The sequence below is a fragment of the Astyanax mexicanus genome, chromosome 7 (assembly GCF_023375975.1).
Source record: "Astyanax mexicanus isolate ESR-SI-001 chromosome 7, AstMex3_surface, whole genome shotgun sequence".
Lineage (NCBI taxonomy): Eukaryota > Metazoa > Chordata > Actinopteri > Characiformes > Acestrorhamphidae > Astyanax > Astyanax mexicanus.
The window spans coordinates 2644734-2654219 of record NC_064414.1 but is presented as its reverse complement, the minus strand read 5'-3'; the positions used below and the strand labels follow the sequence as shown (position 1 = coordinate 2654219).

At 38.6% G+C, this 9486-nt stretch overlaps 1 long non-coding RNA gene across 1 annotated transcript; it reads left to right on the top strand.

The window, feature by feature from the left end:
* Positions 1-275: 275 nt before the first annotated feature.
* LOC111196013 (uncharacterized) lies at positions 276-2341 on the top strand. Its single transcript, XR_007440048.1, has 2 exons — positions 276-1189; positions 1579-2341. It is a non-coding gene; the product is annotated as an uncharacterized LOC111196013 (long non-coding RNA).
* Positions 2342-9486: the final 7145 nt, after the last annotated feature.

Here is a 9486-nt window from a genome sequence, read left to right as displayed (position 1 = left end):
AGTGGCTCACTGAGCTCACTTAGAAACACATACAGGCATGGTAAGGTCACGAACCACAACCACAGGCTTACGCATGACATTACCGTGCCAAACATACTAAAACAACATCTAAACAAATCAAAAGTATCTATGCATCTGTGTAGCTTGGCAAGAACTAGACAAAAAATATGTAAATTGAGACGTATATGCTTAAATTTATGGGGTAGACTAATTTTTCTTAGTAAGATTCCTTAAAATGAGTGAAGTAAGAGTTAAATCTTAATAAGATAAATAAGTCTTAAAATCAATAACTTGACTGGTGACTTTTCGTGCTTATTTTGAGTTCAAATGACTTAAAATAAGAAGAAAAGTATGTACTTTATACATTTCTGATGATGAGCATACTGTATATAGATAAAAATAAATGAATACATTTTTTTAGATATTTAGAGCTTGTCAATTCTCCCATCCATTCAGCTGCTACTCCATTCATGGCTCTGCTTGCTGATGGCAAGCTGCATGACCGGGATTCGTATAAACTTGAAATAAAAGAGACTTTAAAAGGGAAATCTATCTTTAAGATGCCTAAGCTTTTTTATAAACATGCTAAAGTAAACAGAGTAAAATGTGTGGACCAAGTCTTACGTGAAGTGAGCCGTTCAGAAAATCTTGAATTGAGGATTATGATGGGAGTTTAAGTATTTATAATTTAAATTTGTAAAGAGCGACTAAAACAATCCATCAAACCATTGTCAAAAAAATCAACCGCATGTCCTTTGGGTTCATTATATGAGTGATTAGAAGTGTTTTTACATGTGTGAAAGACTGAGTGTGTGTGTGTGTATTTGTTGGAGGGTGTGTTATGGTCTTTGCCATGGTGACCACAGCTCTGGAAGTGGGCATCGTGGGCTAAACGCTGTGTGGTCTTCTCCTGCTTCTCTCTCCTGAACGAAATGGGACAGAAGGAGGTAATGGAGGCTCACACTTTCAAAACAGTTGATACAAAACACAGCGGTTGTCAAGGTAAAGTCATCACTTTTTTACAGGAGCTCGTAACTGTGAAATGGCACTCGCCCATTCATGGCCAGGTCTCTGTGTTCACCTGTGCAGTGTGTGGGTTTGAAGGACACTGTGGATGAAGGAGGAGGAGGAGGAAGCTGATTGGGTGTGTGGTTCTGAAAGGGGAACGTAGAAATCGCCTCACCTGCAGGTAGCTGTGCTGTCCCGTCGACAGAAGTGTGAGTGTGTTGTCCTTTCAAGGTAATTCTCCACACACCTGACCGGACTGCTGAGCGGGTGGCTAAGCTGTTAGCAGCTCATTGATTGGGCGGCACTGTCTGACATTCGCATGGAGATGAGGGCGGTCTTGCTCTTCCTCTGTGACTCGCAGTAAAGGGCAACTCAGATGAGGCTGAATAACAACAGATATCTCCTGCCATCTGACAGCAAAACTCATGCCCACCTGAAAATATGTGCATACGCATTGTTCTAATCTCATATTTGTAATATGTGCTGCATACAATCAATTATAATGAACAATAATGTTGACATGTTTGTTTGTAACACATATATAACTTATAATTTTGATTATCTTATTAGATGCGGAGTCTCGGGGCTAGGACCAGCAGACTGTGAGACAGCCCCATCCATCAGGCTGTGAGGATGCTGAACTCTCTCCCTGCTCTACCCCCATCTCAATCCTCAAGCAGTACTAAAATTTTGCACTAGAACACACACAGTACTGGAACTTTTCAAAACGGACCTGTACTACACACCCAATACCTGTACTACTGCCTAAACTCGCACTGCATTACTCACTTTAATTCCCCATAAACTGTGAACTTTAAGAACTTTACGCACTCATTCACTTTACCAGCCTTAAGCTATTATACCATATTTGCACTACTGTTTTGTGAGTTCTGTTTGTACTTGTATTGTCATCCCATCTTAATCACCACCCATCACTATTGCTTTATTGTCTTCTGTCTTACGTATGTCTATTTGTGTCCTTATTGTTTTGTACGTATAGTGTCTCCTATTATTTTATAATTTATATCTATTTTCTGTATTTGCTGATTTTTTTTGGAAAGGAGAGTAAAGTAATTTCAGTTCTCTGTACGTCCTGTACATATGCAGTATTGACAATAAAACTACTTGACTTGACTTAACTTGACTTGAGCTGGGCACATATTTAAAGGCCAGCTCAGACAACAGGGGCTGTTTCAACACTAATCATACTAGTGCTAAAAAAAGATGCTAAAATGCTAAAACGCTAACAAACTAAAATGCTACAGTGTTCTCTTATGTTTCTTTTGATTGTGGTGGATGGCAGGTTTGTCAATAAAGGTATTCTTTGAGTTTACTTGATTGAAAAAAGTGGCTTCTATATATATTTTTTTTTTGGGTCAGCATTTTTTGTCCTTGTTTCTTGATAAAAGTTGCTAAATGAGTGAGACAAATATGCAAAGCTTTTAATCCTAAAGACAAATACAGTATTGTATGTATACAGTATAGTATGTGCTCTTTTTGTTTTTAAAAGGCTGTTTTCTATCTTAATTTTGCATGTAAAATATTGGCTTTACTCTCTCTTAGGACTATGTGTTTCTGTGTGCTGCTCTTTCTTAGGCTTTTTTAGTATTTTTTTTTTATTTCTGCTGAATGAATGCTGGATGAAGAAGTCCATTAGCTACATGTATTATAGCAAATAATACGAACAGCAGAGCTGAAAACCTAAAGATGAGTCACTCTATCTGAGTATGTTTTCTGGAATTATCGGTCTTTCCGTTCTAGTTCTACAAAAAAAAGCCCTCTTGCGTTCCTGCGAACATCATTGTTACTGTAAATAACGGGAGTCATTTGCTTCCGTCCTGTTGTGTACACTCCATTCACGGCCATTCGTCTCTAATAGATAAGAGTATTTGGTTGATGAGTCACCTGCGTTTTCTGAAAATGAAGTTTTACATGGTGTTCATGAATCTTTTCAATTCGGCCAAATGGCCATCTACAAATAAGCAGTCAGATTTTTTTTTTTGCTGACAGGCTATCTGTAAAAAAAGGACTGATGTTACCTGAGGCACCGTGCTGAATGGGATCTCGCCGAATGGTTCCTCAGCTCAGTCATCTCCCATCAATTTAATAACCCGGCGAGCCTCTCTTGTAATTCAGTCTGCGCTCTTCTATAACCCTGTCGGACTGTGGTGTGGTGGTGGAGTAGGGGCTCTAAACAGCACTACGGTCTGGTAATGGCTCTGCTCTAAAACCTCAGCCCTCTGCGGTAATGATGACATGGCCGTGTTGAGCAAGGTCACGCAGCTATTACCATTAGAGCACTTAACACTACTCTGCTCCCATAGATGTTGACTGGAAGACTGTAGGTTTTAGTTGACATATAATTAACTTTTTAGTTATTATTTATTTATTTTTAATCAATTGCATTTGAATTATTTATTATTTCATAATTTAATATTGTTGTAGTATATTTTCTTTTCATTTTGTTACCAATTTAATTTTATTTTCTATTACTATTTAATTAATATTATTTATCTTCTGATTTATTTCCTTTGTTAGCTTTTACGTATATTGGTTTTACTGTTTCCTAATTTTTTTTGTTCTTGTTTTATTGTCCACGCTATACTTTGGAATTTTTAATTTGTACTCATTTATAGTACTGGTGCACCTAAAAAAAATTTTATATCATTGCAAAGTTACTTTATTTCAGTAATTCAGTTCAAAATGTAAAACTCATACATTATATAGATAATTTACACACAGATTGATCTATTTTAAGCGTTCATTTCTTTTTTGGTGATGATTTTATGGCTTACAGCCAATGAAAAACCAAAAATCAGTGTCTCAGAAAATTAGAATATTATATAAGACCAATTAATACTTTTGGCAGTGTGGGCAGTGTGCGAAGTCCTGCTGGAAAATGAAATCCACATCTCCGTAAAGTTGTTATCAGCAGAGGGAAGCATAAAGTGCTGTAAGTTTTTGCGGGAAAACAAAACTGCACTGACTTTAGACTTGATAATAAAACACAGTGGATCAACACCAGCAGATGACAGACATGACCCTCCAAACCATCACTGATCATCAGTAAATTTTACATTTCACTTATAAAAAATCAAGGAAGCAGAGTCTGGAGGAAGAGTTTTTTTTTTTTCTTCTTATTTTTATGCATGTTATAATAAATTTAAATGTTCAGAAAAGTGTTGGAAAACCAAGAGACAGTTTCTTAAAGTTCTGGATATGCCAGCACTCTCTGCCACTCAGAAAGGCGGGCAGGCTGGGGACGTGGTATGTGGGCACGTGGGCACGGGACCGTTAGAGGTAGACTCGTCCTCCGCTGTCCTCTCTTCCCCCTTTTGCCTTGGTGGATTCAGCGATTTTGCTCAGGCTTTGGAGGGAGGTTTTCGTCATGACAACCAATTACCCATAGCAAGAGGAACAAGACTAAGTGAAGCAATTAAGTGCGCTGCAGAATTTGTGTGTTCATGGCAGTGAGTGATATTTAATTCTTGCGCCTACTTGAAGAGAGGCAATTAGAGGGAAAGGATCCAGTGGAAAAACTGATGCGGCTCAGTCAGAGGGACTAAGAGTTTTGCTCTGTATGACGAACGAGCACCCACACACAGCTGTCACCACACAAAGGACGCTCGGAACATGGCTTACGGGTTTTGCTGAATGTGGGGGAACAAAGTTACGGGGAGACTCAAAAAGAAAAAATTACAATTTTATTTTAGTTTTGTTGTATAATCTTTTCCCATTTTCTCGCAGTTTAGGTAGACCAATGGTCCCACCCATGCAGCTGCTATTCACCTGTATGCCCTCCACCACTAGTGATGCCACAACACAAGGAGGTTAAAGACCAGCACACGCCTTCTCCGACACATGTGAAGTCAGACTCATGCAGAATTGCCGAGTAGCATCACAGCGCAAACGCTAGAAGGAAAAAGCACAGCGACTCGGTTCTGATACATCAGCTCACAGACGCAGCCTTGTGCCGATCCACATCACCCTAGGAATGATGAGGGGAAAGAAGAGCGCCATCTACTGTACCCACCCTTTATAATATATTTACAGTATTCTCTAAAAACTATGTAAAATACATTCATTTCCAATGAGCATATATGCAACTGAAACAGGGAACAGCCTAGTGCATCCCAAATTATATTTATCAATATCAACATTTTAATATTTTAACATTATAGTCATTATGGCTTTTAGAAAAATGTGTTTTGGGGAGGGGTCCTATAGTTCCTATAATTCACTATAGGATTCTGTGGGCGTGGCCTAAGCTTTTGTTTTTTTCTCCTTACATTACTTTTACTTTTATACTTTTATACTTTAAGTAGTTTTAAAACCAGTACTTTTACACTTTTACTTAAAGAGTAAAAAGCTTGAGTACTTGATACTTCAACTTCTACTTGTGAATACTTTTGACACATTTGACTTTATGTAAATCTTCTATTTGGTGAAACACTCACATATACACACACACACACACAGGCTTTAGAATGGACTGTCACATAGAAATGCATGAGTAAACACCACCTGTCTGGTGCTCTGGTTATTCTGTTATTTATTTTCAGAGTCAATAGGCAGTTTATGGATTAGGCCGGTTTGTTAAGCTTAATGGCCTTTTTATTGATTGAGCCGTGTGTTTACCCACTTGCACAGGAGAAGAGTCATTTCAAATCAGGAAATCCAGCCACTTTTTACTATCCACTTTTATAGCCCAGCTTGTGACTAATGCTAGGTTTATTTCTGAGTGCCCCGAAATTTCATTTGTCGGACTATTATTTATTAAGAGGCCATGTTTGATTAAGGAAACAGTCTAAGGGCATTATTGAACCATCCCCCGTTTTCACCGACAGAGGAAGCAGCGTTCAGATCAACAGAAATTAAATTACCATCATTTCTTCTGTCTTCTTTCTCTCTTTTTTTCTTTCTTTAATACCTGTTGCCCTTTCTACGTATGTGTTATAACTGATTATTAATGATTTTCAAGGGCATTTACGCCCTAATTAGTAACCATTAACAAAGTAATTGGAAACCATTTATAAACCCTTTATAAAGGTAGTCTTATTTTAAAGTGGTACCGTCTTTTCTAATACATGTTTCTTACTTATTACAATGACTGGTTGGCTCAACTTGTACAATTTCTATCGCAACTCAGTGTCCAATTTCCTTCACATGGTGCTAATTTTTTGTCTTTTCTTTTCTCTCTTTTTTTGTAAATATATATTTTTTAATGATTATCTACTGGATCCTACATTTTTCTTTTCTTTTTTTCCCTCCATCAATAAAACTCTTGCACTGAAGGTGATATGTTGTTCAGTTAAGTTCTTTGTACAGAAGTGGACATTTACGGACTCTTCTACCAGCACTGGCTATTTTTGGGTGTCAGACCCCTTTATTTCCAATACCTGATATTTAAAATAGGCCACATGTATCCAGTGTGTGAGTCATGCGAGGGCAGCATCCAGCCTGGGCGGGAGACCTTTAATCTTCCACAGCTCATCTTCACAGCTTCACACCTCCCTGTTAAGAAGCCTCCTTGTCAGATGGCCTCAGTATCACTGCTGTTTCCATAGATGCAGGGCCTTCGCCTGCTGCTGACTTCAGACAGCTACACGCGATTTGATTTAAAGGACTGAGTGCAGAATAAGAATCCCATCATTACTGAATTACTGCAGTGTTAAAACAGAAACACACAACAGATCATTCTGTATATCTATTCAGTTCCACAATTTAACCTGTAAGGAATAATTAAAAATGAATCTTATCCGTCCATCCATCCATCCATCCACCAAACCCATCTATCTGTCCATTGAGCTACAAAAGATGATCTCATTCACAGGATGGAGCCTGATCTTGGTTTTATGACAGATCATCAACATTTTCGAGTATGTATTCTCCTCTCAAAATAACATGTAATAGATATGTGATGTGGTAACTCATGGAATATTAATAAGAGTATTTTAATGTGTAGTTGTGTATGTACAGGGGTTGGACAATGAAACTGAAACACCTGTTTATAGAGCAGAATAATTTATTGTGGTGACGGACAGTTCTGGTGGAAACAGGAGAGTTGAGGTGCACATTGAATTCTGCGTGATTTGATCAGCCGTGGTTTTATGTTTTTTTGGATACAATCCGGGTTATCACCCGAACATCCCTTTCAGACAGCTTCCTCTTACAGCGTCCACAGTTAATCCTGTTGGATGTGGTTGGTCCTTCTTGGTGGTATGCTGACATTACCCTGTATACTGTGGCTCTTGATGCATCACAAAGACTTGCTGTCTTGGTCACAGAAGCTCCAGCAAGACGTGCACCAACAATTTGTCCTCTTTTGAACTCTGGTATGTCACACATAATGTTATAGTGTGCATTGCAATATTTGCTCTTACTGGTGCAATGTGCAATTAATGAAGATTGGCCACCATTCACTCCACTTTATGGTCCACCTCACACCCAGAGACCTTGCTATTCAGCCTCACATGAACCCAACATCCCCAAGCGGCGTAGCAACAACATAACAAGATACCATTTAATATTCAATTCCTAGCACCTCAAACAACCAACAACTAGCTGAGTTTTGGTTCTATATTTGATAAAAATAGACACATAAATAAATGCACTTCCAAAAGCAATGACATCATAACCTAAATGTAATAACTTATATATATATATAAATAGTAACCACAAAAAAGCATTTACTTTAAAAGCATCGCATCTTGGCTTTACAAATGTTATATGACATCATTTGTTATTCCAAGCTTCCAAGCTTTATCAGTAGGGACTGATCAAACATCCAGCGCAGGTGGATCTACTTATGCTTCACACTGTGGAGCGAACAAAAAAAGACCTGTTTGCTTTTCTAATGGAGTGTGTTTTTCTCCCGGGTCAGGTGTTGCTTCTGTGACGGGCCAAGTGTGGTGTATAGGCACAGAGTACACAGTGGTATCATTACCATTAGCGCTAATGCAATTTTGAGATGGAAAAATGCATCAGGGCTGCACACAAGGTGTCGTCTGATTTGCAGCATTTGCGTGAGGCTGCCGTCAATATGAGCCAAGGTTGGAACCTTTGTTTGAGCCTTTTTCTAGGTTGTGTATTATTCCAGTCAATTAGCAACCAGTCAGCAGTATTCTGAAAAGGAGTTTTAGCTTCTAAAGCTAGGCTACTGGTCAAATGTTTGCCTAGATTCTTTCCTACGACTAAACTATTTTTCATGCATTTTTGTTATTAGTTGCTTTGATATCACATGACATGTCAACCAGGAAATGATGGATTATCTTCGTTCTAGTCCTTGTTTCTTGTCAAGTTTTTATTGCTACAGATGCCATAGGACCATATCTTACACTTTACTCCTTACTGTACGTCTTTAACCCTCTTTAACAGTCTATTTTCATGCCTTGACCTGTATGCATCATTTAAATAGAATAGGAAGTGAGGTGTGTTCAGGTCAATTTCTGCATATTATCTTGTCACATCAACAATAAACAGAATACCAAATAAAAAATAACATTGCTGTTCTTGTAAATGACCTGCTTACACACCTTCACAGAGTGAACGAATGCTATGAAGCACAGAAGCACTGCACTGTTAAGATAGCAATGCACCAAAGTCAGACCGCACCTGGCTCTTAAAGGGAATGATGAGCAAATGATGCGCTGATTGTTTTATTTCACATTACGGCCAAAACGGACACACTTATGATTAATTAAAGGGATTAATACATGGATTTTGTGTGTTTTGAGCCACACAAGGTGTACTTTTCCTTTTTGTGATGATAGTAATAGACACACTGACTGGCTGTCCAGGTGCTGGGTTGACGGCTCGCCTATAGATCACTGAAATTCACTGGATTACTCATCGCATTTTACACATGGCCTGGGTCAAGACATTTTTTTAACCCATTACATTACAGGACACAATGACGGTTTTCTCCTAACTTTGTAAAATAAAGCTCACAGAGCTTCTTCCACTGGGAATCAGTGTTGCCTCTGGGTTCGTATCTCAATTACTTTACACACGAATCATTCTTTTGGAGGCTCCCGCCCCAACGTGTGTCAGAGGCATCCATCCGAGTATAACACAGATGGAGGCAGGAGGACATTTTGCCTCTGAGTAGTTTTACCCATGGTGCCGCAGCGATAAAGCCAGAGGCCAACCTCAGTGAATTCTCATCAGAGTCCTGTGGTGACGGAGGAAAGACTGATCTGAGGGGATCTGGGGTCTTAATGTTAACACTAGATTATTCTAGAGACATTAGAGGATTCTGCACTGAATACTTCTGACTCATACGTGCCTAATTCCCCAATAAATCAAAATGATTACATCAACAGTAAATTAAAAGAAAAGGCTGTGGTAGTCTAATACATTTTATTCATGTGGAAATGACAAGCAAATTCAATGCACCTTTTTTCAGGGTGGTTATAAACATGGCGGTGGTGTTTTATATTCTTTGTGCAGTAGAAAAATGGGCAAAGTCAGATATTT